At 43.7% G+C, this 27,801-nt stretch overlaps 2 long non-coding RNA genes across 4 annotated transcripts; one reads left to right on the top strand and one right to left on the bottom strand.

The window, feature by feature from the left end:
* Window positions 1-75: 75 nt before the first annotated feature.
* Window positions 76-27,075, top strand: LOC121137257. 3 transcript variants are annotated; one of them, XR_005874506.1, is made up of 4 exons: window positions 76-151; window positions 1,607-1,838; window positions 5,889-5,980; window positions 26,782-27,075. It is a non-coding gene; the product is annotated as an uncharacterized LOC121137257 (long non-coding RNA). The 3 variants fall into 3 exon arrangements; XR_005874507.1 differs by lacking the exon at window positions 26,782-27,075 and adding an exon at window positions 13,291-13,606; XR_005874508.1 differs by lacking the exon at window positions 26,782-27,075 and adding an exon at window positions 6,388-6,465.
* LOC121137258 lies at window positions 18,913-20,947 on the bottom strand. Its single transcript, XR_005874509.1, has 2 exons — window positions 20,766-20,947; window positions 18,913-19,199 (listed from the first exon to the last, which is right to left on the bottom strand). It is a non-coding gene; the product is annotated as an uncharacterized LOC121137258 (long non-coding RNA).
* Window positions 27,076-27,801: the final 726 nt, after the last annotated feature.

Below are 27,801 nucleotides of genomic sequence, written 5' to 3'. Positions count from 1 at the left end.
AGCTGTGGTAGGAGGTACATGAGTTTAATCAGTATGGGTTCTAGAATGAGAAGCTGGAACCAACCAAACAAACAAACCTGACTTCTATGATAAACATGGGAAACAGATGACTTCAAAGAAACAATTCAATAGATTTCTACCAATAATATTGGTAACAAACTATTATTATCATTATTTCTACCATTTATTATTTCTAGGACTATATATCCAAAACCCTACCATGTATTTAACTATCTGTCTATGTATCTATATAATTTTTTCTTTTGAGAAAAGTTCTGGTTACATTCCCTACGAGAATTACAAGCTCACAAAATTTTGGGCTGGAACCATCTTCTTGCCTCAGCCTCCTGAGTAAAGTAATCTTTGTAACAGTCAAATGTCACCTAGCTTCTAAATGATGGGAATCAGATTCTTACTAGTTTCTGTGAGCTTTACTTTATTAAAAGTTTAAAATTATATCAATTTATGTTGGAGGATGGTACATGCCTTAGCACATACATGGACGCCAGAGGACAACTTGAGGGAGTCCAACTCTCCTTCCACCATGAGGGTCCCTGGGATTGAACTCAGGTCATCAGGCTTGTTGGCAGGCACTTTTACATGCTGAGTCATCTCACCTGCCCCTGATTTTTAAATTAAAGCTACTAGAAACAGGCTTGTTTAGAAAACAGTGTTTCTCAAACAAGAGTCACAATGAAACCCCGAGGCCAATACACTCTTGATTTCTTCTTGGCCCCGAGATGAGACAGAACGAAGTTGCTGAGCCCTTAGTTCAAAGTCGCTTTAGGAATGTGGTAAAGAAACCTTGTTTCCAGGAGTTGCACCATGCTCTCCTTTAACTACAGGGCCCGGAGCTCCAGCCCTAGAGTCAGGGTTATTCATCTTACATTTCGGCCAGGAACTGCAGTCCCTTTAGCTGAAGGAAAGTGTTGGCTTCACTGGCTGACAAAGCACTCTTTCTTATATAAATCTCCACGCCTGACCCTGGAGATAATTTGGTGTATGCGACATAGTTGAAAACCTAGGTTCCGGGCTTAGCTGGTGTAAAATGAGGTGCGCAGATGAGACTGTCCCTTCCTGCCGAGGGCTGGCTGTGGATGTTTCCCCACAACAGATGTGCACAGCGGTTCAGCTGCTTTCCCGTTCTATGCTCAGCCTTTCATCTGTAATCACCTTGCTTCCTAATTTTTGTAGCTTTCTGATCTGCAATTTTATTTTTTTCAGCAGCACAGATAGTGTTTCTCTGAACTGCCTTACTATGTATGTTGCTAATAAATGCATTCCAATTTCTTTTATCAAATTCTAGTTAAAAAAATCACTGGATGGTGACTTTCTATTTTTTTAAAAAATGTCTCTATAGGATATAAGAAGGATTAAAACTGCTTCACTAATTGCTTTTAGAACTAGTCTCTGAGAGACCAATGCATTATTTAGCATACCGAGGAATACTGGATGTTATGTGTGGGGGTTTTTTTGATGCCCAAGTTTGTATCTACCTCAACCTCATTGTGAACCTTCACTGAATACATATGCCACCTTCAGTGGGTATAATATTCTTCCAACTAATCTCTTTAAATATGTGTTTGACTGCATATTTCCTTTTTAGGTTTTCACTGAGGGAAATAATGAAGTATTTGGAAGAATAGAAACTAGTGTGGTCACCCATGCCAGTGGTTGTCAGCTCATGGACAGAAGTCTTTCAGACACATTCCCAAACACTCTCTCCAAAATGGCTTATTCTTCACATTATTGGTTCTGAAATTATTTCAAGATACAGCTCTGGAAAATGAAGATTGTCTCAGAAAGTGTGGCCGGAGGCTAGTGAGATGGCTTTGTGGGTAAGAGTATTTGCTACGAAAGCAAGCAAGCATAAGGACCTGAGTTCAAGTCCTCATCACCTATGTGAAAGTCAGGCATGTCTGAGTGTGCCCGTAGCCCCAGCACTGGAGGGTGGAGACAGACAGCTCCTAGGAGCTTGTTGGCCAGCCCGCCAAGCTGAAATGGTCCAGAAAATTAAGGTAGAGAGTGACAGAGGAAGCCACCTAAAGTCCTCTGAGCTTCACTTTCACACATGGACACACACACACACACACACACACACACACACACACACACACACACACACGGAGGCATGCACTCACACTCACCACACCTCATACACACATTTAAAAGGAAGCATAGGCATGGTATCATCAGCACATCTAAATAAATGATTCCTTAAAGTAATTAAATAACCATTCTTTGTTCATCTCCCACCAGAGTCTTTTAAATATGTCTTAATTGGTTTATTTGAATTGGTTCTCCCAAAAGGCCCCATCTGTCTCCCTGGCTGATATGTCTCTTTAAATGTCTTTTTACTTTATAGATTTCCTTTCCATCTCATTTATTGCTTGTGGCTGATAACTGAGGAGCCTGGATGCTATTGATGCTGTTTCCATAACGGATTAGACGTGGCAGGAATCCCATAGAGCTGACAAGTGCCCACCACAGCGTCTGCTTTCCGGGGCGTCTTTTGCCAACTCACTCCTTGCTTCTTGCATAAATGATGGTTCCAGGAGGGATTTGTAGCTCACTGAGTAGTTTCCACGATACTTGTCTTTGAGGGTTTGTAGGGAGATACGCTGTCCACAGTTGTTGTAGAGGTCCCTAATGAGTCTTTGGATTGTTGCCCTGTGTTTATATACCAGGTCACATGATGGAAAGAAGAAAGAAATAATAAGACTCATGAAGATCTTCAAGGGTTCCAAGGAGGAAACCTGAGCATCCTTTCAAAGCGGTCAGGATGTTTGAGGATTCATCAGAACCTACTGGGTTGTATTCTGTGGTGTGTTTCAGATTCAGATGTGAGGAGAATTGGTATAAGCTGCTCTTTGAATTTCTGGTAGAATTCTGCATTGAGGTCATCTGGATCTGGGCCTTTTTTGGTTGGGAAACTTTTGATGACTGCTTCTATTTCCTTAGGGGTTAAAGGTCTATTTAAATTGCTTATCTGTTCTTGATTTAATTTTGGCAAGTGATATCTATTCAGAAAATTATCCATTTCCTTTAAATTTTTGAATTTTGTGGAGTACAGGTTTTCAAAGCATGACCTGATGAGTCTCTGGATTTCCTCAGTGTTTGTTATTATGTCCCCCTTTTCATTTCTGATTTTGTTAATTTGTATGTTCACACTCTGTCATTTGGTAAGTTTGGATAAAGGTTTGTCTATCTTTTTGATTTTCTCAAAGAACCAACTCTTTGTTTCATTGATTCTTTGTATGTTTTCCTAGTTTCTACTTTATTGATTTCAGCCCTCAATTTGATTATTTCCTGGCAACTACTCCTGTTGGGTGAGTTTACTTCTTTGTGTTCTAGGGCTATCAGTTGTGCTGTTAATTCTCTAGTGTGACTATTCACCAGTTTCTTCATGTGGGCACCTAGTGCTGTGAACTTTCCTCTTAGCACTGCTTTCAAAGTGTCCCGTAAATTTGGGTATGTTGTGTCTTCATTCTCATTGAATTCTAGAAAGTCTTTCATTTCTTTTTTATTTCTTCTTTGACCCAGGAATGGCACAATTGCACATTATTCAATTTCCATGAGTTTTGTAGGGTTTCTGCAATTTGTGTTGTTGTTGACTTCTAACTTTAACACATGGTGGTCTGATAAGATACATAGAGTTATTCCAATTTTTTGTACCTGTTGAGGTTTGATATGTTGCCAAGTATGTGTTCGATTTTTGAGAAGGTTCCATGTGGCACTGAGAAGAAGGTATATTCTTTTGTGTTTGGATGGAATGATCTATAGATATCTGTTAAACCCAATTGGGTCATAACTTCTATTAGTTCCTTTGCTTCTTTGTTAAGTTTCTGTCTGGTGGTCCTGTCTAGTGTTGAGAGTGGAGTGTTGAAGTCTCCCACTATAAGTGTTTGAGGTTTTATGTATGATTTGAGTTTTAGTAATTTTTTTTTTACGAACGTGGATGCTTTTGTATTTGGGGCATATATGTTCAAAACTGATGCTTCTTCTTGGTGGACTTCTCCTGTGATGAGTATGAAATGACCTCCTTCATCTCTCTTGATAGATTTTATTTTATTTTACTTTTTTTGGTTTTATGAGACAGGGTTTCTCTGTATTGTTTTTGAGGCTGTTGGTCCAGCCTGGCCTGGAACTCACAGAGATCCGCCTGCCTCTTCCTCCCGAGTGCTGGGATTAAAGGCGTGCACCACCACTGCCCGGCGATTGATTTTATTTTAAAGTCTAATTTGTTAGATATTAGGATTGCTACCCTTGCTTGTTTCTTGGGTCCATTTGATTGGAAAATCTTATCCCAAACCTTAACTCTGAGGTAATGTCTGTCTTTGAAGTTGAGGTGTGTTTCTTGTATGCAGCAGAAGGATGGATTCTGTCTTCATATCGTATCCATTCTGTTAGCCTGTGTCTTTTTATGGGGGAATTAAGACCATTAATATTGAGGGATATTAATGACCATTGATTGCTCATTTTTGTTTGTTTCGGAGTTGGTGGTGGTAGAATTGCATGTGAAGGGAGGAAGGAGAGAGAGAGAGAGAGAGAGAGAGAGAGAGAGAGAGAGAGAGAGAGAGAGAGAGAGGATCGATACTTCTTAGGTTTATAGATGCTCTAGATTTCTTTGGGGGGGGAATTTAACTTTCGGCCTCAAAGCTGGTGGGCCCATTGCTGACTAGTTAGCTGGTGAGCATCTGGAACCAGACCTCATGTCCCCCAGATCTTTGCTGTCATAGCCAAGGTTCTGGTGTAACTCAATGCTCATCGAGAAAGCTAAGAGGGACAGGAGAAGAAAGATAGAGGATGGTGTCTGCAGAGATATGTAGGCTGGGAATGGTAAAAATGTATCGGCAACATCAACAATGTAGGCAACCGTGGAAAAGAAGAGTGTGTGCAAGATGGTCCAGGTTAGGGCTTTGAAAAGGAAAAGCATAGCAAGAGACGAGATCGAATATTAAGACATGAGTGAAGAAAACTTTCCTGAGATTAGAAAAGACGGTTTAAAATACATTGGAAACACTGTGACTGGTGAGATGGCTCAGCAGATAGAGCCGCTTGCTGTGCAAGCCTGAAGACCTGAGTTCAGTCCCTGGGGCCCGTGGCTAAGTGAGGTGCTGACTTCCCAAACTCCCCCAAACCTGCCCCTCATTTCTGCATGCATCTACGTGTGTATCACAACACAATAATACCAAATATTAATTTTCATAAAAAGAGCTTACAGGTAATATGTGGTATAGTGGAGAATATCAATTTGGTTGGACAAACACCTTGACACAAAATAAAATAACATTTAAAACTGTTGAAGAAGAAAATATGGACCAAGTATTTTGTAACAATTAAAACTCATTATCAATAACAAAATAGAAAAAATGTTACCACCAATCAAAGACTTGGTATGTTGTTCTTTTTAAAATATCTATTTATGATCTATGTGTCTATATAAGTGTATGCCATGTGTGTATGGGTGCCTGTGGAGGTCAGAAGGGGTGTCAGATCTGGAGCTAGACTTAAAGGTGGTTGTGAGCCTCCTGACACAGGTGCTGAGAACTGAACTCTGGAGCAGCTGGTGTTCTTGACCACTGAGCCTTCTCTCCAGCCCCTGCATATCATTCTTACCTTACAACTTAGATGCAAACAATGTCTAGAAAGATATTACCATATTGACTGGTGATGACCATTAAATATTTACTCACACAGTTTATACTGAGGGACAGTTCAATATGCCGTACTTAAAATATAGCAGATTATAAACAGAGGTGTGTTGGTGAAAGCAAATACAGAATTCTAATTATTTGGGGCTAGAATAATTTCCTTGATACTATTGAGAATTTAATATGAGGTGTTTGTGTGAGTCATCATAGACTATTTCATTGTCACCCATACAGCCTTCAAAATCAGGAGTCTTGACCTGGAGCAAAGAAGAAGCAGATGCAACCCAGAAGAGTCCGGGTTGATGGAATACTTCATTTCTAAGCATGTAAGTATAAACATCTGCTATTAGCTCTTTTCACTGCAGAGGCTGGGCCAGGAAGGCTAACCTAATGTCACAAACTCCGTTAGTGAACAGCAATGGTCTGGATAGAAGCCAGAGACCCTTGAAAGCTTCTGTTCTGGTGCAAGAAGTGTAGAAAATGAAACCCAAACACCTTTCCTGGAGATCTGGGGAAGCTGTTAAAGGCTGTGAAGTGTACGTGAAAAGCACTTAGGAGGAGCTTTGATTCCCCAAAGGCCAAGCATTAAAGGCTTGACTGCCAGCTCAGAGCACTATCAGGAGGCTGTGGAGCCTGCAGGAAGCAGGGCTCACTGAAGGAGTGGCCGGGTGTGTCCTGATAGGGGACTCCTTCCCGCTACACACCTTCATTGCTCACCCTGTGTATTTCCTAGCTGCCACACCCTTCTGCTGTGATGGAAGTTTCATCTCAGAACCAGAGGCTAAGGATTAGTGATGACAAACTGGGACCTTCCAAACCATAAGGTGAATAAGACTTCCCTCCCTTTTCCCCTCACACGAAGCTTTCACTAGACACAAGGGCAACACTTGAACCACAGCAAGAATAGCGATTTTGTTCAAATAAAGCTTACTGATGTGTTTAAGTTCATGAACTCATAATGATAACTATTTTTTTCATTTTTCATGGGTGGTAGAAGTTTATTGTTTTCAAATGTGAGGAAGGTAAACATAAGGCACTTTTTGATGGGGAAGTCCTGTGTGTATGTCAATAAAGCACTGTTGGCCAATAGGGAAGCAAGATAGGTGGGACTAGGACTTGGGGAGGAGAAACACAAGGAGTCATCATGTAGCCCTTCAGAGAAGTAAGATGTCCGTCCGGTAAGAGAAATACTTAAATGGGTTAAATACTTAAGTCAGAGTTAGCCACTAAGAAACAAGCAAGGCCAACAGCTTCATAATTAATACAGCGTTTTGTGTGTTATTTGGGGGACTACAACGTGGCAGAGCCCAGGTGACTAGTGGGGAAAACCCAAATGGATGGCAAGGAAAAGGCTTCACTCTACAACTTTTTATAATTTTCCTATATGAAATATAGTGTTGGGTAGATGTAGAGTAAATGGGAAATGTTTCGATATGATTTCATCACAGTGGCATCTTAATTAACGAGGGAAAAATAGAGACAGGACTAGAATATCACCATTAAGAGATGCAGACATTCAGTATGAAAGATTAGTAACATCAGGGAATGAAGACATACAGAATGACTCCTAATGAAAGCCATGCACACCGCTTATGCCTTTATTTTTCCCAAAGAACTGAACCCAAGTCTGATGAGCTTTCTTAGACCTAATTTTGTAGAACATACAGAGGACAAAGGCAAATGCCAAACCACACGGTGTATTGTCAAAGACAACCAGCTTTGATATGAGCTAAATGAAGTAAAAACAAACGTTTTGATTTGGGAAGCAGAATTGATAGTAAGGGGAGGAGATGCATGGGTGAAAATGAACTGCATTCTTCCCACAAAAACAAGCAGGAATTTCTACCTGAAGTGCACAGTGGTGGAGGATGGGTGTGGTGGGTGGAATGTTACCAAGACTCAAGCACTGGAGATTATTGCTTTTAAAAACAATTGAACAGAATTCTTGCTGGAGAGAGGCCAGAATGATCGGATTCCATATCAAAGGTGAAAGATAAGAACTGTGATCAGATTATCAAAGGTATCAATCTTTTGTTACTGTAACAAAAGAGCAGAGAGTAGATAATTTATGGAGAGCTGAAGTCTATCTAGCTCATGGTCCTGCCGGTGAGGGTCTGCTGCAGTATCACAATATGGCAGATGCCATCACTTAAGGGGGCAGAGTAAGTGTGCCAGCTCTGGTCTCCTAGTCTTCTAAAGATCCGGTGATCCCACTGGGTTATGGGACCAGACCTCACCTGGACCCAATTACTTCTAAATCCTGATCGCTAAGTAAGAATGGCACATGAGTTTGGAGATTAAGTTTCCATTCTCGGGAGATTTGAGGGCCGCATTCAGAGCCCAGGATGGTCAAAGATCAGGGATGGGGGGACTCTTGCCAGGACTCACCACACAAGCTAAAATTCAGGGTTAGGTATGAGTTCTAGTGGGAAGAGAGCTGTATAAACATGAGTCATGAGCAATGTTTAAGAGTCAGACAGACAGAGTTAACTTAGGTTATGGGAACTGCAGTTGCAATGGTTCTAGGTGGCTTAAAAATGTGCATGGGCTTATACACACATATGCATGAGGTATGTGTGTGTAACTGTGGGTGAACATGTACCCTGAATTTTAGCTTGTGTGGAGGTCATAGGACTTTTGAGGGTTCTCTCTATCTCTGGATCTGGGGGCTGGAACTTGAGTCTTCAGGCTTGCCCCCACGGGTGCCTTTATCAGTTTTTACCCTCTCAACTTGTCCACTCCTAACTTTTCAACTCATATAGTGTCAAGAAAGGAAAGGAGTAAAGATGAACCTGCAAAAATACCACACGTCAGACGTATCCTTAATGGATTCTGTTCCATAGAATCGTCTTCTCAGTATTTTATAGATGTGTCAGTTTGGAAACTGTCAGCCCACCATGAAATGTGTCCTCCTGTCCTTTGCTGATTGGAATATATCACTTCCTTCTTCCCCGCCTCTTTCTGTCTCTGTCTCTGTCTCTGCCTCTCTCTGTGTCTGTCTGTCTCCCAAAATAGATTTTTTTCTCATACAATATATCCTGATTACAGTCTCTCATCCCTTTACTCCCAGTTGGTCCCCACCTGTCCCCCATCAGGATCCATTCCCTTTCTATCCCTCATTAGAGATAAACAAGCTTCTAAGAGATGACAGCAAAACATAAAATAAAATATAATAAGATAAAGCAAAAAGTGGGCAAACCAACAGATAGAAAAGAGCCGAGGAAAAAGCACAAGAATCAGAGACCCACTTATTCACTCGCTCAGGAATACTAAAAAACACTAAATGGAAAGCTGTAACATATGCACGGAGACCTGGTGCAGACCCATTAGGTCCTGTGCTTGCTGTCTTCATCTCTGTGAGTTCTCATGAGCCTTGCTCAGCTGATGTAGAGGCCTTGTTCTCCTGGCGTCTGCCACCCCCAATTGGCTCTTACACTCTTTGCTCCTCCTCCTTCTCGGGGTTCCCTGAGCTCTGAAGAGAGGACTTCGATGGAGACATCCCATTTAGAGCTGTGTGCACATATCGTTTTCAAAAGCACACTTGACTCACCTTCTTTTCCAGTTGACTCTGGTTTTATACCTTCCATCGTAAACGATGCACACACCAGATCCCATCTTTTAAAAATATGGTGTCAGGGTAGAGACTAAAAGTAGCATTAAGCATTTGTCCCTTTTTATTTTTAAATTTAAATTAGAAACAAGGTTGCTTCACATGTCAATCCCAGACCCCTCTCCCTTTCCCTCCCCTCATCCCACACCCTCCCTCCAAACCCCCCACACCCCCTGGTTTCCCCAGGGAGGGTGAGGTCCTCCATGGGGGTGTCCATAGTCTGTCAATTCATCCAGGGAAGGACCTTTTAACACTGCCTTTTGCATGTGTCTCCATTTCTCCCCTACTGAGGTAGGAACTCTTTACTCATCTATCTTCTTTTGGGTGACAGTGAAAGCACAGCTCTCTTTGTCACTTTTAGACGCACTGTGTAGATTGCTGTTTGTTGGTGCCGTGGCATTAGAAGCACAGTGACAATCGCGCAGCATTTCCCTGGCACCATGTTGAACTTTGGCAGCTGGTCTCCTAGCTCATGACTGATATGCCAGTCTTCTAACACCAGCTCTCTGTGTTCAGACATCCTGGGCTTTTTTCCTAATATTTTAGAATCTTCCCATCCTGGGAGAATCTTTTGAGAACTGACAAAGACTGATTCACAGAAGTGCATCAAAACTTTCCAGTTTTGATATGAGATTGTAACACTGTACACATTCTATGGCATTGCTTACACTAATGTTTTAGCTTTCTGTCTAACCAGGATAAGATTTTGTCTAACCAGAATTAAAAACTATAGAAAGGTAGATGGTTATATAAATGTGGGAGGAGATAAATATGGCTAACAGATTTAAACATCACACAATATCTATCTGTCTATCTATATGTATATGTGTGTATGTATTTTAATACTGCATGGTATCTTTTTGATATGTATAATTCTCTGTGGGGTTTGTATGCATTCATGTGTGTGTGAATATATGTATACATGGATAATGAGGCCTGAAGTCAACACTGAGATGTCTTCCCTAGTACCTTTTCAGTCTTCACTTCCCTAGCACTGGGACTATATATGTATGAGACCATGCATTTACACACACACACACACACACACACACACACACACACACACACACACCTCAAACTCAGGTCCCCCTGCTTATGCCACGAGCACTTTACTGACTGAGCATTCTCAGTCTCAGCATGTTAATTTTTATGTATCAGTTTTAAAAGTTTAAGCTTGCCCTAAAGCCTCATGAATGTGTAGAACTTGTAATGTTCACTATGCCTGTGATAGGATTTCATTATAGCTTATTACTAGGAATGTGCTAAAGTCTCCTGAATAGTCTCTCTCTGCTTTTTAATTTGTAAATAAAAATTTTTATTCATGATATATATCAATTAATGTTTGTGTGTGTGTGTGTGTGTGTGTGTGTGTGTGTACATACAGATAGAACAGCTAAGTCAAATCACTTAGTATAAGTGCTACCTCATCCTATTATTATTTTTGTAATTATGGTAAGAACAATTAAAACTTTCTTAGCATGATATACCTTCTATGTAACTGAAGTTTATTGTTCTTTGACCAACACCCTCCACACCCTAGAGATGTTTCTACAGCAGGAAATTCAATAGTGCTTCATGTCTACCCAGAATCTTGAGGTTAATGGAAGAAGATTGTACTGTTATGTAATGACCATACCCTTCCCAGGGCTTTTCATGATTTTCTTTAGATAATAAAAAAAGAAGCTACATTCAGCGAGATCACATTTTGTTTTCTGTAAAGAGAAGCCTTCCCGCCAGCCTGTTCCAAAGCCACATCAGTCCCAAATAAACACACAGGAGGCTATATTAATTATGAAGCTGTTGGCCTTGCTTGTTTCTTACTGGCTAGCTCTGACTTAAGTATTTACCCCATAATTGTTAATCTAAGTATTTCTCTTACTGGAGAATAGTTCCGAAGTTCTTAACCCTATCACAGCTACATCTTGACTCCCTGTGTTTCTCCTACCCAGAGTCCTCCTGAACTCCTAGTCCCACCTATCTTGCTTCTCTATTGGCCAACAGTGCTTTATTGACATATACACAGGACTTCCCCATCAGTTTTCTGTGTTCATTTGCTGTGCTGGAGATGTACCCTCAGGGTCTTAGCATGTGCTAGGTAAGCACTATGCATCAGTGCTAATCTGTTCATTCATTCCACAAGGGCAGAGGTCATTCCTATTTTGTGAGCAGGGTCTTCAGTGCCTTTCAGTAGAGAGAGGTGAAAGGGTGATGCCCACAAATGACGGCTGAATGTTTTCTATACACTGAGGCTCTATAGTTCACAGAAATAGTAGTGAGAAACAAAAAGAAAGTGTAGCCTTTAGATGCAGGCCACCTTCATGTTGGTAAGGGTGACATTGTTGTCCTTGCCATGTGGTGTGGGATTCCAGAAGTCATCTACATCTCCTCATTCTGTAACCTGGGGTCTCACTGGGCTATTTGTCCTCTGTGAAGTAGGAGCACTTTGTGTGTGCCCTTGAGTGACGGTTACAATGCAGCTGACTCTCATGGTTCATGGGCTCCTTATTTGCAAACTCACCTACACGCTAAGTGTATGAGTTGACTTGAGAAGCAACATTCACTGTTCTTTCTCAGTCATTCATGGATTTGAGCAGAGTGTTAACATTTGAACCTCTTATGTGCAAATTCCCAGGCATCTAACATGGAGACATCATGTTTTTGTTTCTGTGAATCATTTAGGATTTTTTTCTTTTCTTTTCCATTTGTGGGCTTTCTGTTGGTGAGTTGCTTGTTGAAATAGGGCCCATGTGTCATGCTGATGTGCTAATGAAAACGGGCAGTGTGGGCTTTAGGAGAAACCACGCACTGAGTTAAGCTCTGCTTAGGTGTGAATTACTGCACATTTGGCCTTGAGTTCAGTGTTTATGAATCAACAGCATACATTAAGCAAGATGCCTGTAAACAGAGGCACACATAAAAGGTTATATATTGATCTGTTGGTGAAATTACTGTTGCCAGGGACCCATAGCAAGCTGCTCTAGATTTCTCCTGCAGCAGTGGTTCAGAATTTATGAATCCAGTTTTCCTGGTAATTTTCTCGAACCCGACTGTTGTGAGAACCAGGAATCTAATGTGATTTTTACTAACAAGTGGCCAAGGGCTTTGCATGCTTATTTCCACTTTAACCTTACATTAAAATCTACACAGTAAGGAAGGTATTATTATCATTTCTATTTCACAGATGAGAAAACTGAAGTGGAGAGAATACACTCACTTTCTGTCGCTAACAGGGAGGAGGAGGGATTGCAAGACCACAGGCAGCTGGGCTCAGGATCCTGCAAAATCAGTCTCTGTACACATGGACCGAGGGTGGCAAGGGAGTGCGTTCAGTGCAGACCCTAGGGAACAGAGCATCTCTGTGGTTGAGCCACTATAGGCACCGGGACAAGAACAGACGAGGTCTTAGGATGAGGAACTGGCAGCAGAGCCAAGTGGCAGTTGGAAAACACCCATTGGGTTAGGGCTAAGAGTTCATTGTATCGCAACTTACCTTACCCTTCTATAGGGAGATACAGCTCAAGCTTTGGGATAGGAAGGGAGCTTAGAGGGAGAAATATGTGCCCAGGATTGTTCAGGGTTGACGATTCAGGGAGGTTGTGTCCTGAACAGGGTGCAGTGGCAGTTGTGATGGGATGAGAGTCAGTGTTTCACTATAAGCAGTCCTCCAGGTGGTTTCACCTACAGTTGTTACTTTTTCATTACCCCTCCCCCCCTTATCCTCTACCCTGACCCCCCACCTTGTGACCTTTGTGATTCAGTAGGGACACACAGTCACTTCCCACTTATCCAGCATCCATAAATCTCTGGTCATGGCAGAAGCTGCTGTAGTCTCAGCACATGGAAGGCAGAGACATGAGCATTATGAGTTCAATACGCTGATGCTTCGTGAACTGAAGACCAGCCTGGGCTACCCAACAGCCTGTCTCAAAAAATTCAAAATGTGAAACTGACAACAAAACAATAGATTCATTGAGCTTTTTGAACAATGGATAATTGCTAAACATGTCTGTCTGATTTTGTCATCAGGGTGGCACAGGGCTTCAAGTCTACAATTAGAGTGACCAGGGCCAACCCCCCTGCAAAGGACTCAGTCATTCCAGACCTTGATGATAAAAGTTGGGAGCTGGTCTGAAGCTCGGCTGTAAAATGGCTGCCTTGTGAGAAGAGAGAGTGAAATCAGAAAAATCGCTTCTAACCCCAACTCCCAGGATTACACATCTCCAGACTCTGTCCCTCCCCCTGTCTTCCATCCCGAGCTTTTCAAAGCCATGTGTTGTCAGCAATTTATGAATGTGAATAATGTGATTTACATTCCTTTGATTTAATATAGTGATTAAGTGTCTTTGTAGTCTGTTCCAAGTCACTGAAATGAAACAATACGTTTTCTTTAAAATCCTTTGTCCTTTATTAGTAATTTTCCCCTTCCAAATTTGCTTGGCTTTGGCAAATGAAAGAAAGATAAATTTTACTTTGATTTGGTAGTGCGGAGAGCACAGAGGGGAATTAAGACATTAGTTGAAAAGCATGGGGGAACTGAATGGGAACAGGAATTAAGTCAGCTGAGGAGAATTACCTTATGTTTGTAAATCAACAGGGGTTCAGACAGATGCAAGGGATTGGTTTTTGCTCCAAATAATTATTCTTGGTTTTCAACAATAACACTGTTCTCCATTAAAACCTCTCTGAGCCTTTGGGTCCCCAGAGCCAATCCTTAATTAAACAGACTTGACGCCTCCGTGATGGACTGGGGATGACCCCAGCCTGTCTCAGTTTCTCTCTCGTGGCTCAGGGTGACCCCAAACTCATCCCTTAGTGAATTTCTCACTTAAGAAAATATGGAACCGAATGAGGCAGGCATAAAGAGACGAAAGAAAGGACTACCAGCCCTCAGAAGGCTTTCTTGTGATGGAGAGAGGGAGCCGGGAGGCAGAGACTGGGCCTCAGCACAGAAGTCACTGGGGATGTGGCTCGGCTGTTAAGGGTGTGTGCCCAGCATGCATGAAGCCCTTGGTCCATCCTCAGCACCCTAGAAACCGGGTGTGGTGGTGCACACCTGGAGTAGCATCACCCTGGAGGCAGAGTTAAGAGATTCACAAGTTTAAGGTCATCATCAGCTGTGAGGCCCAGGCCAGCCTAGACATCATAAGACCACTCCTCATAAACAGCACAAAAAAAAAAAGATTGGGATACTTTTCCTGGAGAATTTTTTTGTGTGCGTGAGAGGAATGGGAAGGTGAAGAGGAGGGCATGTCCAAACACACTTGTGCAGAGGGGAGCTCGTATGCACATTCACCAGGTATGGACTGTCTCTTCCAGACATTCTGTACAGAAGCTGGACACCGTCTCAAAGAGTGAGCCTAGTACCGGGTCTCTGCATGTCAGCAAAGCTGAAGACTCTTATCCAAATCCCCTTGCCTGCAGGCTAGGATTGGCTTTCTGTGCAATCGGGCTTTCTGTTGAGTGAGAACTTAAAAATAAAACACAACCCACCTCGTCAGTGTCAATCCCCAAATTGCAAGGGATGGGGCTTAAAAATGGTTTAATAACCAGGATTGTAGAAATGAAGGAGTAAAAATGTAAAGAAAAATCCTTTGCATGATGGTGGTGATGAATATGGTTGCTAAAACAGACTCTGAATAGAAAGCAAGGGTATCTTTGCTAATGCAGGGAGTATGTTTGGAGCTTTGTATCTTGTGGGCTGTGACTGATATGGAGCCTTGAGTGACAGGCTTTTTTTCCTCCTTCCCTCCCTCTCTCCCTCCCATTCTTTTTTTTTTTGATGAACAGATTGTGGCTATTAATCGCAGTACTTTCATGAAAAGGAAAGAAAAGAGACTAAACATTTTAAGAGTCTTCTTTGGGATAGAAACAGGTATGGGATGTTTTATTTTTCAACATCCAAGTGGTCTCCATGAACTTCTGGGTCAATGGACAAATTCTTGGTTGGTCTTGTTTTGACTTTTCCGTGGCAGACATGAAGACAGGTCTGTTCACTCCAGAGAGAGAACTATACACATTCTACTTGGTGCACTATTGACTTTTGGGGGGTAACTTTCAAAAGTAGGGGTGATTCAAAAGCAGCTGCACCACCAGAAAATGACCAAGAAATTCAACCCTCATCAATTTAATTGACTGTGTTCTTAGGCCAAGGGTGACCTTGAGACCCTGGTCCCCTGCTTCTGCCTCCCAAGTGCTCAGATTCCAGGCACACACCACCATAATTGCTGTATTCGCTGCTGCAGATCAAATTCAGGGCTTCCTACACACTAGACGAGCTCTCTAGCCACACCCCCAGCCCCAACCTGACTCTTATGTAATGGTGATTGGAGTTTTGGGGAGAGTTTCCTAAAGGCTTCCTGAGTCTCATGAGTCCCTCCCTCCCTCCCTCCACAAAGGACTCACATGGAGATTTTGTGAAGGTCATCGCAATCATCCCATTTCAACCCAGGGATGAGCTGCACTCCAGTTCCCAGCAGAAATAACAGCCACGTCTTTCTGCGCTGAGCTCATTGGAGGTTCTGTTGAGCACTGGTAGCTTTTGATAGACTGAGTCCTCACACTTCTCTGTTGAGTAGAGACATGTCTGCCTTCTTGTAAGGGTGTCCTAAGTACCCCTCCTCCAGAGAGGTAACACAGAGTTTAATCAGCTAATGCTGTTAAAAACTTGGATGAGGAGGAAAGGCACTGCGATTGATGTTTTTGCAATTCCGAAGAGAGAAAGAAACAGAAATGTGTGGCCTCGCCTTTAGTCTAAAGATCAATGTAGAGTTAATGTGAACAGCCTCGCCAAGAACACCACAGCCGTGAGCAGGGCTATGCTTGCAAGTCGCCTTCCGTTTACATCCAAAGATCAGAGCAGCTAAGAAATTTTTGGTCTGTATTTCTGCTCACGTATCCTTTAGGGACCAGCTGACTATTTCAAAGGCCTGGAAAACAACCATCCATTCTTTTGCTCCTTCAGCTTGTGATCAGTTTCTACAAGGCATCTCTCCAAACCACTTCTATTAAGATTGCCAGGGTCACAGCGGGACACTGCAAAGCGCCGTTCCTCTGTTCTTCAAGAACATTCACAAACAGGTCGCAAATGCACACTGATTGCTTCCAGTTGCTTTCAAAAACACCACTGCAATTTAATCTCTTCACGTTTTTTCCACCCTTTTAATAAAATAGCTGCCACTTGAAAATCATCCCTTAATAATAATGAAAAAGTCTACATCCTTTCTTCAAGACACGGAAATGTTTAGGAAGCACACCAAGGTAGTAGGCAGTTTTGCAGAGCTTGGTGCTCTACGGAGATACTCATGTTGAGGAACCATGGAGGGGTAAGAGTTGATGATTCTAGTATAATGAGCTATAGGGTCCTGCCCTGTGTCTTATAATCTCCCCAAATTTTTCACAGGTATTAGTAGTCAAATCCACAGAATCTTTGAACCACCCTCAGGCTGATATCGTGTGTAAATTCATGAAGTCCCTCCGTTAACTTTGTGGTATATGTGGTCCAATTCTCCTTGTCCACTGTCCTTTCTGTTTAAAATCACATGAGTCCATTCTTGTCCTTCCATTAACGCAGATGACTTGGGCTCTTATTTCTCGCTCGGAGTGGAGCCATGACCTCATGATTACTTTATCGTGGTTTGCCTTAAATAGCATCATGCTCACCAAATCAGCTACTTAAGCCATAAATACAACTTGAGATTCTGGGTTTCCCCTTTCCCACTCACAGGACCACGTTGTCTCTGCTCTACATGCGAGGCGCTGGGGAGACAGGTCGCTCTCTGCATCTTGAGCCTCCCCCATCCCATGTGTTTGTGATGCGCCTTCTTCTTGCTTTCCTGGGCACAGTGGATGGTGGGAGCTTTCATTCCTCCCCTAGTTTAGGGGAGCGATGATCATTGGGAGGTAGCAGAAAAACCCCACATTCAGTGATTTCTAGAGGCTAATGAGATCTTGAAAGACCCCCAGAGTGGGGAGACCCTCACTCAAGTGTCAGGATAAGCTGACGCCCCAATAATTGAAGAGAGACCGTTCTTGCTGCAGGCACATGAGGTTTATTTGGGGAACCAGTGCACTGGGGCTGAGCTCATGACCCTCGCAGGGGCAGAGGAGTTCGACCCCTAGTAGCTGCAGTCGGGGGGGCTTTAAAAGGGAAAAACTGAATTGGGGAGTTAGGCAAACATCATAAAGGATGAGGAAGTTAAATGATAGCTTATGTCTTAACAGGAAGGTTATCTCAAGCAAGCATTCTTTGGGCATTGTACAGTTAAACATTGAGCAGGAATGTGGTGAGCTAGTTCCTGGATAAGGGAGGGTTATCTTTTAAGTTTATCTTGAGGTCTCCAGTTTCTCAGGAGAGGGCAGAAGGGCAAGTCACTCTGTGATGGGCTAGTCACTAGGGGTCTAAAAATGTTGAGTTGGGAATCTCTCAATCTCTGAGCTCAAGAGATTTCTTCTTCCTGGGGTCACTCACATCTCATGTCTGATTCTCCCTCACCCAGTTAAGCCTAACTAGGTCATTTCAGGCCCATCAGTCAGTAGAGGGCGAATGAAGACCATTGTAGCCCAAATTTCCCTTCAGCCTAATATGGCCTCCTTCCTCCTGTTAGGAGCTGATCTTGGGAGCATTGGCAGGAAAGCTTTCCACATGCCAGTGGCTGTCTACTCAAACCCAGTCTGTAACGGTAGCCATTCTTGAATTTTCTGTGACCAGTTGGGGTCTCTTTTAAACTGCTATAGCATTTTGTTTATATGACTGAATAGGATGCATACCATTTAAATGTCGTAATGCTGGCTCCAAGAAGGCAACATCCTCCCCAGAGTTGGCCTCATGGCATCAGTTCAGTAATGGACACATGATCCTTCCTGGCTGAGGATGGCACACATCACATCTCTGCTATAGAAACAAATCCCTTCTTCCCATTCCCACCCTCATCCCTCAATCGCTGTCTCATGTACCAATCAGGTCAGGAAACAAGTCAGAGATACAATGTCTTTAAAATGCTAGAATGTGCTTCCAACTCCCATTATGAACCGAATGCAGTTAAACCCTAGATTTTGCTCTATTTTATTTTCCTTGTATATGCTGTTTGACAGAGAAGACGCTATCTAAAGCCTTCGTAGTCCTTGTGGCCAAGATAAAAGCTCCCCTAAGAGTCCGATTACATCGGTCTGACTTAGCATGATCACGTGGTGCTTCTGTGCACATGCCATTGGTTGGAGGAAGTCACCTTGTCCCATCATATCTTAAGAAGGGGCAAAGTGCAACCCACACACCTGGAAGACAGGAAGCTGAGCTCATCCAGTGAATGTCCCAGGCTACTGTGACTCAATATAAAACTGAGCCCTTGCCCTGAGTATGAGCATGCCTATCACCTGTTGTAGCTGAGGGCCGCCACCCATGATGAAAGTCTGTAACTGCAGACACAGCTCCGCCTCTCTTTCTCCCTAATTGTCTCTTGAGCCTTGATTCCTCCTCCTACTTATTCTCTCTGCCTGCCAGCCCCACCCATCTCTCTACTACCCAGCTATTGGCCGTTCCTCTTTTTATTAGATTCTTGGGCAGGCAAGTGAAACAGCAGCACATACTTACATAGTTAGACAAACGCAGCACACCTTTACACAGTTAAAGTCATATTTCACAACACATTCAGGTTCATCTTGGTGAATAGCGAGTTTATTGGGGTTACCTACAGAAGCAACTCAGGCTGCTACAAAATCAAAAACCCGCCTCAGCACTGGTGATGGCTCCAGGAAGCTGTGTCACTGGAGTCCCCTTTGCAGTTTGTGCCATCCCCCAAGCTTCTAACCTTCCTAGCAATCATTTGCTAATGGGGGCCTTGAGGGCCTTGTAAATTTGATGGGCTTCCTGAATCTTGTAGACTCGTGAGTTCCTGGAGTGTCTCACCCTCCCTCCTTTCTCTAGGAAGGAATGCTTCAACCTAGAGGAAACAGATACACAATATTTCTTCATGGCATTGACAGAAAGTGAATGTATCTGGGATAAAGCTTTGAACTTAAAATAGGATTGCAGGATGAGATCTGTTTCCACCTGGGACTCCTGCTTTTACCACATGGCTAGTCCACCTAACAGAGACCTTCTGATGGACTTCAAGGCATAGGTTATGCCTGCAGAGTGTTCCTTTACCCCTCTTTGTCAGAAGGTTCTGTATGCATAGCTCCCTGGGAAGGCAGGATAGCTGATGTTTGCTCTCCTCCTAACAACCTTCTGGCTGTACTCTCCTTGCATGTAGTATCATATCCTCTGCTTTACAGAAGTGGGGGAAAGTAGTAGCTCACCCCAAATCTTGCCCTGGGGATTTTCAAGCTAGGATTAGATTAAGACCTGCCAGCAGTGGTGTGCTGGCAATGGCTTGCATTTGGGAGCCAACAACTGTCATTGTCTCTTTCCAACTCTATACACAAAAGCAGCATGTTGAAATTGTGAAATGAGCCATGGTGGGGGCATTCATACCATGGTGATGAACAAGTGTTGCAAAACCAGAGCCTCTGCACCCACTGTAGAAGAGTTAAACATTTACAATTATAACAAAACAGACAAAAGCCAGTTACAGTACTGGGCTTATGTGACTTTAAAGTTCACATTCTTTTCATTGCTCCGTGGTTCTTTGTAAGGGCTTGAAAGAGTTGGATTTATACAAATTGGATCATTTGGATTGCATGTATTATTTATAAGACTATGGACTTGTCTCAAGTGTGGGCTGGGTCCCAACACCAACCAGGAAAAGAGGAACCTCGTAATACAGGCCACTCTTTGGTACCCAGGTCTGTGACCCCTCATAGACATGCTGTTTACAGGGATGAAGACGGAGAGCCGGGCTAGCCGAGTGAACATTCCCAACTGATACACTAGTGCAGGCCTGTGGGCATCAAGTTCAAATGCATCAAGCAAAAGAATTCATCCACATGCAGTCACTTTCTGAATGGAGTTACCAGAAACATGGACTGGAGCAAGTCTTTTAACTTCTCCATGCTCCAGTTTCTACATCTGAAGTACAATTATATTATTCTCAAAGTAAGAAGTAGGAGGCGATGGTATGTGGATTAAAGGCATATAGCTTTGTGGGTTTATTAAGAACGTGGTAAACACTCAGTGAACAGTGGCTTTTAAATGTGGACTTGTAACAAACACAAACTAAACCCAGATGTGCCCGAAAGCTGGATGCTTCTATGTCCTGGTATTTAATAGCATATGTCTCCATCTCACAGAGACCATATATTAATTCCAGAGCAATGTGGCATTTGTGCTGGGTATCATAAGGAGGGAAAGGGAACACCAAAGCTCAGCTCAAATCGTACCGGTCCGACAAGATTATGCATACTCCTTGGTTTTTAAGTTTCAGTTTCCCCCCTCTGTAGAATAACAGCAACTAACATTATCTAGTTTATATACTTCTGGAGCTGACAGACTGTCATGAGTGTGCTTGACATGTGTCTTGTTATATAACTCAGTCTATAATAACCAATGTGAGCCGTTTTGTTGTTACCTTTGCAATGGGCTTCTGGAAGTCTGAAGTGTTGGTCCTCACGTGTTCAGAGACAAGCATATTTCTGTGTTGGGAGGAGAGCGGTAAGCATTAGAGTTGGAAAGGGTCTATGGACGTCCCCGCCCTGGCCTGAGAAGTTGCTGGTTAGAGGCTAGCAGGCCCATTCCTACTGCAACTTCAGGGAACGTTGATATGCAGTCATGTTAGAAAGCAAAGAAGAAAAGCAAGTTGGCTCCATGTGATCTAGACATTGGCCACGTGATGTAAGGCTACTCAATCATTCGTCCCTATTGATTTACATTCTAGGTGATGGGGAGGAGTTACCTTTGCTTTTTTTGTGCCTGGTGCTTCCTGGAAGATGTGATGCTGAAAGAAAGTGGGGTGATTTAGTATGATCAAGGCAACTGAAAGCAATGTTTGCACAGAGAGCCAAACAGTACAACATAGCTCCCTCTGTTCTGACTTCCACATGAAAAAAATGCATTCACTTATAATTTAATAAAGATGGCCCTGAGGACAAACAATGCACTGCCAGTTTTTCCGCCTCTTTGAAGAATTCCCCAAGTGGTAAGAGACTTTGAAATTAGACAGAGAAGCTTACATGATGACTAATTTGGTTGCAGATTTCTGCCTATTCTGGTTAGGCAGCTACTGCTTTCTCTGACCCCTCAGTGACCCAAGTCAATGGCAGATTTATCTGAATTCTTAGTGGATATTGTCAGATAAAGAGGTGTGGCTGACCTTTGGCAAAGCAAGCCCCTTTCTCTAAAGTCAGTGATAGCATTGGACACTCCCCTCCCCCCTTCTCTGAAGTCAGTGGTGTCACTGGAAGACTGAACTGGAGAGCAATAGACCAGTGTTTAGTGAAATCTCTGAGATTATGTCCTGGGGAATGCACTTTTCAGCTGGTCATGACGTTGTTTGTAAGCTCAGTGGCTGAACTCCCTCCAGGTTGGATGAGATACTGAGATACAGGGGTTTTCTCTCTATCGACAAAGAACACAAGCACAGCCATTTCATTTTATGGTTTTCCAGATCTAGCCCCATAAACCTTACTTATTTCTTTCCAGTCCCTCCCCCCATTTTTTTTTTAAATTTTGAGATCAATACTAACTTAGGACAACTTTAGTGCTCATGTAAACTGAGTTTAGACCAGGGGCTTCTTAGATCATTTGTTATGTACTTCCTCCTTTTTGTGCCTGAGAAAGTTTTGTGTGATTCTGGGCGGGGAAACGTTAAGTCTTTGCTTTCCATAATTAAAACGCCATGTTTCTACATCAGCAGAAAATTTTGTAGGTACAGTAAAACCACTGCAGTTCACAACATGCAGGAGTTTGGAGTTAGAGCCGACATGTTTCAGGCAGCATTTGCTGGTATTTCAGGACCGGATGGTCATTCTGTGTGATGGCATGTGATGCTCTGAACCACAGCTGCAGGGAGGCTGCACAGTGTGACAGTGAGCCCATTAGAAACAACTCAGATTTACTGAGTTGTGCTTTCAGAAAACTTTTACTGCTGCCACTTTAAAAATTTTTTGAATTCCACATCCATTTAACCCAGAACAGGATTGCAGTGCTGAGAGCAGGCTGTGAGAGCTTAGCCACAGGTTAGACATCTATGTCACCCTGCCCCCCCAGGTCCCTGCAAGGCTCATGGAGCATTGTGGAGGGCAGCGTGGAAAGAACCTAAGAGCCAGCTAAGGAAGAGAGGCATGAAGTCCTGTCTTCTGGGTATGACACGGCTGTTGTGGCTGTGGTTAACTGCACAATATCCACACAAGATCAAGCCAGTCAGCACTGAATGGGGAGAGGCTTATGAGGCCCACACCTAGGTGAGGAACTAGTTGCAGTTGGTGGCTGCTGGGGGGAGCAAGAGTCTCTTTTCTATGTGAGTGTGGCCACTGGTCAGTTGTCCATGCTCCACACTCATAGGTGTATGGACATTACTCAGTGGGTTATAAAAAAATCAAACCAAACCAGGATATGAACTTGGAAGGGAGATGTGTTGGGGGAGAGCTGGGAGAGGAGTTGGCAGCAGGAGGGGCAAGGCAGATGGGTATGATCAAAACATATTATAAACATGTGTGACATTTTCAAACAATAGATTAAAAAGTTGATTACCAAGATGCCAGGAATTAGATGAACTGCGTTTCTTTATTCTCACATGGAGCAAAACCTAGCCAGTAGATACTTGCTTCCTTCCCTAACATTTTTGCTTGAATCCTGTTTCCTAACAATGGGGTATTGTATGCTCCCATGGCACTGTATCTTGCATAGTAAACAGGGCATTTTTGAGCCAAGGGACATGTTGATAGTTTTGCTGTTTCCACGCAAACAAGTGGTAAAACTTTTGGCTTGAGTGAAAGGGCTTATTGTCCAGAGCTCTGATGGAAGCCTTGTGACTCTTCAGTTCCAGTGCTTGGTGTCTTCCTGGCGTGTCCTTTTTGGGGCATCAGCAGCAGTTTCCCTTTGTAGGAAGGAGTCTGCCATGGGAACGGTGTTCATGAACACGTGTGCACTGAGTACTGCCTTGGAGTCAGGTTCCCTTTGGATCCAATAAGATCCTGGGTACAGCGGCATGGACTGAGCTGTCTCCCAGTTCCCGTGCCACAGAAGCCTTGTGTTATGGTGACTGGCATTACTACAACACTGCATTTAGAGGCAGCGAGGAAATCTAGCCATCCAGAGGGTTTTCTGGGGCTTGTCACTCTTCTTGACTATAGTACGCGGCAGAGTGCATTCTGAGACCCTCTGCTAATGTGGAGAGGCAGTGCTGTTGTCACAGGTCTGGTGCTGGCCCGTGTAAAAGGGCAGACTTCCGTGAGGCTACGTGTTCCAGCCCACCTGCGATGTCTAGTGTCAAACTTATAGCCTACAGAACTGAGAGAAAACGTACTGAACCCAGTATGAGCCGCTGTCTGCCTTATTATGGCCTCTCAGCAAGCTTGGGGATGCTTCTTTTTGCCACAGTTTTCATTTATTCTGAGCAGGTTGACGATGAGAAAATCAGAGCACACATGACCCAGTCCTTTTACGTGAATTCAGATGCTCTTTGGTCTCTCCTTAAAGCAGGCAAGCCCGTCCAGCGGAGAGGACCGCCTGTTTGCGCAGCACAGATGCTGACAGACGTCTAGTAGTCTCTGGACTCAGCCGCGGCTTCTGTGCCGCCCTGCGCCGCCCAGGAGATGAGATGAAATTGCTAGTCCGTGAGATTTGTGACAGCCTCTGCACTCCAGGACTTCTCGCGTCTTTATCATCAGGTCTATTTACAAAGAAAACTGTTGTGAAGGGTCCCCGCGGAACAGGGATGTTTCAAAACGGCATACGGTGAACATGTTACACGAGCCCCAGGCGGCTTTGTCTGCTTGTGGCGCTTCAGTGGGAAAAATGCTCTTGGCAGCTGAGTAGCCCTTGAACTTGTCCTGCTAGCTGTCTGGCTGTGGTGTGAACTCTTGTCTGCAGCCCTTGGAAGGCAGAGAGTGACGTACAAAGGCAGAGTGTGGTCCTTGGATGCCGAGGCTGGTGGGAGGCTCAGCTCAGAGAAACTGGGTTTTGTCTCTTTCTCCCAGGCTGGAGCCAAAGGTCCAGAGTGTGTCTGAGGGACACAGAACACTGCAGTGCGGTACTAGCTTTGGCAGAACACCAGGTTGGTAGAGGAAAACGGTATGGCTGACACTTAAACATTTCAGATGAGTGTTTCAGATGAGTGTCCCCCGAAATCCATATGTTAAAGGAAGCTTTTGGAGGTTGTGGTGGAGCCTTCAAGAATTGGCTAAATGAAAGTAAGTTAGGTCACTGGGGGCATGTCCTGAAGAGGATTATGGGACCACAGTTTCAACACTCATTCCAACACTCACTCCTGTCTTTACTATCTGGTTATCTCACCACAGGCAGGAGGCAATTGGGCCACCTGATACTGTAGTAGAATTATAAGAACATGAGCTTGACAAGCCTTTTCTCTTCCTAAGCTAATTGCCTCATTGAAACTTCATTGTAGTAACAGAAAGACAACTAATACAGGTGACAAGCACATTCATGAAGCCTTTCATAGTTTTTTTAACATAGGTGTTGACTGATGGCTAAATGGATAAATACTGTAGTTTATATTGCCAGTATAGTGCCATTTAGTGGTTGAAGAATGAAATTTTGTTGTTTTTGGTTTTTTGAGACAGGGTTTCTCTGTATTTCTTTGGGGGTTGTTCTGGAACTTTCTCTGTAGACCAGGATGGCCTTGAAATCACAGATATCTGTCTGCCTCTGCCTCCTGAGTGCTGGGATTAAAGGCGTGAGCTACCAGCGCCTGGCATGAAGAATGAAATTTTGTCATTTGAAATACCATGGAGGGAATTGGAGTATATTGTGTTAGGTGAAACAGGCCAAGCGCAGAAAAGCAAATCCAACCTCACAGAAGTAGAGAGTAGAATCGTCGGGTCCCTGCAAATGCCATGTGTAGCTGAGGAACAACCTGTGTGAGGCGAGGAGGAAGTCTGGGTCAGCACAACTGCTAGAGTCTGACCCCAAGAAGTTTATTTTCGACATATATAAACACGGTGAAACTTTGGGGAAAAGTTTCCTTGTGACAATTTTCACAATAAAGTCAAGGCATGACTGCATCGAAACTCCTTTGCAAAGTATATGGGCATAAGAATAGGTTCTATTGACTGAGGAACAACGTCCAGGAGTCCAGGAAGAGTCTGGGATAAACACAGCAGTCTGGAGCAGTGACTCACAACCTGGGAGTCAAATGACCCTTTCACAGGTCACCTAAGACCATCGGGAAACACAGATATTTACACTGTGACTCATAAGAGCAGGAAAATTACAGTGGTGAAGTAGCAATGAAATTAATTTTATGGTTGGGGGTCACCACAACATGAGGAGCTGTACTAGAGGGTCATAGTATAAGGAAGGTTGAGAACCACTGGCCGGGAGGACAAAGATCACCAAGTTATTAGCTACGTCCATCCTCGGATTTCCAGGTGGAAACAGGTATAACTTACCTGGGTTTCTTTAGTGCTAAAGTATGAGGCCCTCAGGCCTTCTACATAGAATATTGGTCAGCAGAGTCTGGTGCATGGGCAGGGGGAGTTGAGAGGATGCAGAAGATGCTCAGTGTGTGCAAAGATGAGTTAGGACAGGAGCAATGACTTCTAATGTTCTACAGCACAGCAGAGTAACCATGGACAATGAAAATTAATGTTTTTTTTTCAAACAGCCAGTAGAGAGGATTTAAAACGTTTCTGAATACAACAACTAATAGACACACGAAGTGATAAATAAGTTAATTTCTTTCATCTGGACATTATATATTGCGTATATGCTTTGAAATGCCTCACTGGGGTCTCTAGAGATTATCAAACAATTTAACAAGAAAAGCAAAGTAGTCAGAGAAAAGGAGTGAGGGATGGCAAGACAAAGTGGCCAGTGACTGCAGGAGAACTCATTTGATCACAGTTGACCAGAGAACTGGTCCCATCCAAGTCCTTTGTCAACTGTTGCCAAAGTCCTGCTGTTAAATGGTGGCTGGGGACAGCGGATATTTTACAGGCTTCTAGTCAGTAACAACAGCTATGAGGATAATTCTTAAAGAAGATCTCTATTTTCTTTCTACATTCTCATTTGGTTTATATAAATGTGGTATTTGCTAGCATAAATAAGAACTAAACCTTCTGTTCCTCCGCTGCCTGTAGTTTCTAAAACCCTGACTCGTTCATCTTCTAAGTCTTTGTTTGCCATTCTTGTCACCCTTGCTTTGTTGATGGGACAATAGGCTCAAAGAGGTCAAGCTTGCTGCACGGCAGAGCTGACAGCCCTTTGAAGGTGTTGAGGCCGGAGTGTGTGATGTCACCCACGGTCTCATGGCTTGGAATGATTCTTGGACCCCCGATGACGGTGCTGTTTTTAAAGGCTGTGAGAACTTAGGGGCAGAGCTGGTGGAAGTAACCCTCTGAGAGCAGGGTACAAGGTGGGTGATTTCCCTGGGACAATTCTCAGTTTGCTCTGTTTCCGCCTGACAGACGGTGTGGAGTTCCCCTCTGCCTCGTGTTTCAACCGCCACAGGGTCCTGCACATGGAGTCAGGCAACTATGGAAGGAGACTTTGAAATTGTGGGCCAAAAGAAACCCTTCCCCAGCTATTCCTGCCAGGGATTTGGTGGCAGCAAAGAGACTTACAGCAAATGCAGAAGGTGAGGGGCCTCATGCAAGGGAAATGATGGAGTCCCAATGCAACCACGGCTTCTCACTCGAGGGGACCTGTCACCTGGGCCTAGCCTGCAGCTAGTGTCACAGCCTCACTGCCAGCAGAGCCACTACCAGCTATCCTCAGGAGTGCCTGGGTGACCCACGCTCATGCAGGTTTCTACCTGTTACCCTAACCCTGCTTCGCAAGAGCACCCTCTTCCACGTGAAATGTATCCCCAGGTTTGCTCTACCCAACCCCAAAGTCTACCTGTTTTTCTCTTGGGGGAATGGAATGAACCTAAGTTGTGACTGCAGGAGGTGGGGCTCTCTGGTTCCCACAGGCGAGGTGGGCTCTTCAGTGAACGGAAGGCAATAAAGGGGGCTAATGAGAATATCTCCCCTTAACAGATCAGCCCCTCGGAGGGTGAGTTGCACCAGCCAGAGCCATATAAGTTAATACATGCTCAGGGGACTTCATACTTTTCCTGGAGCGGGTAGATCACTCCCTGCCCAGGTCCTAACACAGTCACGTTTTTTTTTTGTTTGTTTGTTTTCTGTTTTTTTCCAGACAGGGTTTCTCTGTAGCTTTGGATGTTGTCTTGGAACTCACTCTGTAGACCAGGTTGGCCTCAAACTCACAGAGATCCACCTGCCTCTGCCTCTTGACTTCTGCCTCCTGAGTTCTGCGCCACCAACACCGACCACAGACACTTTTATCTATATCAGAAAAGCAACATTGCCAAGTGTCTTAGTCACTGTTCTATTGCTGTGGGGAGACACCAGGACCAAGGCCAGTTATAAAGGAAGCATTTAAATGAGGGCTTGTTTACAGCTTCAGAGTGTTAGCCTATGACC

This window comes from Mesocricetus auratus, unplaced genomic scaffold, assembly GCF_017639785.1.
Source record: "Mesocricetus auratus isolate SY011 unplaced genomic scaffold, BCM_Maur_2.0 Super-Scaffold_100676, whole genome shotgun sequence".
NCBI lineage: Eukaryota > Metazoa > Chordata > Mammalia > Rodentia > Cricetidae > Mesocricetus > Mesocricetus auratus.
Note: the sequence above shows the minus strand (reverse complement) of the source record. Positions and strands in the feature narration are given on the sequence as shown.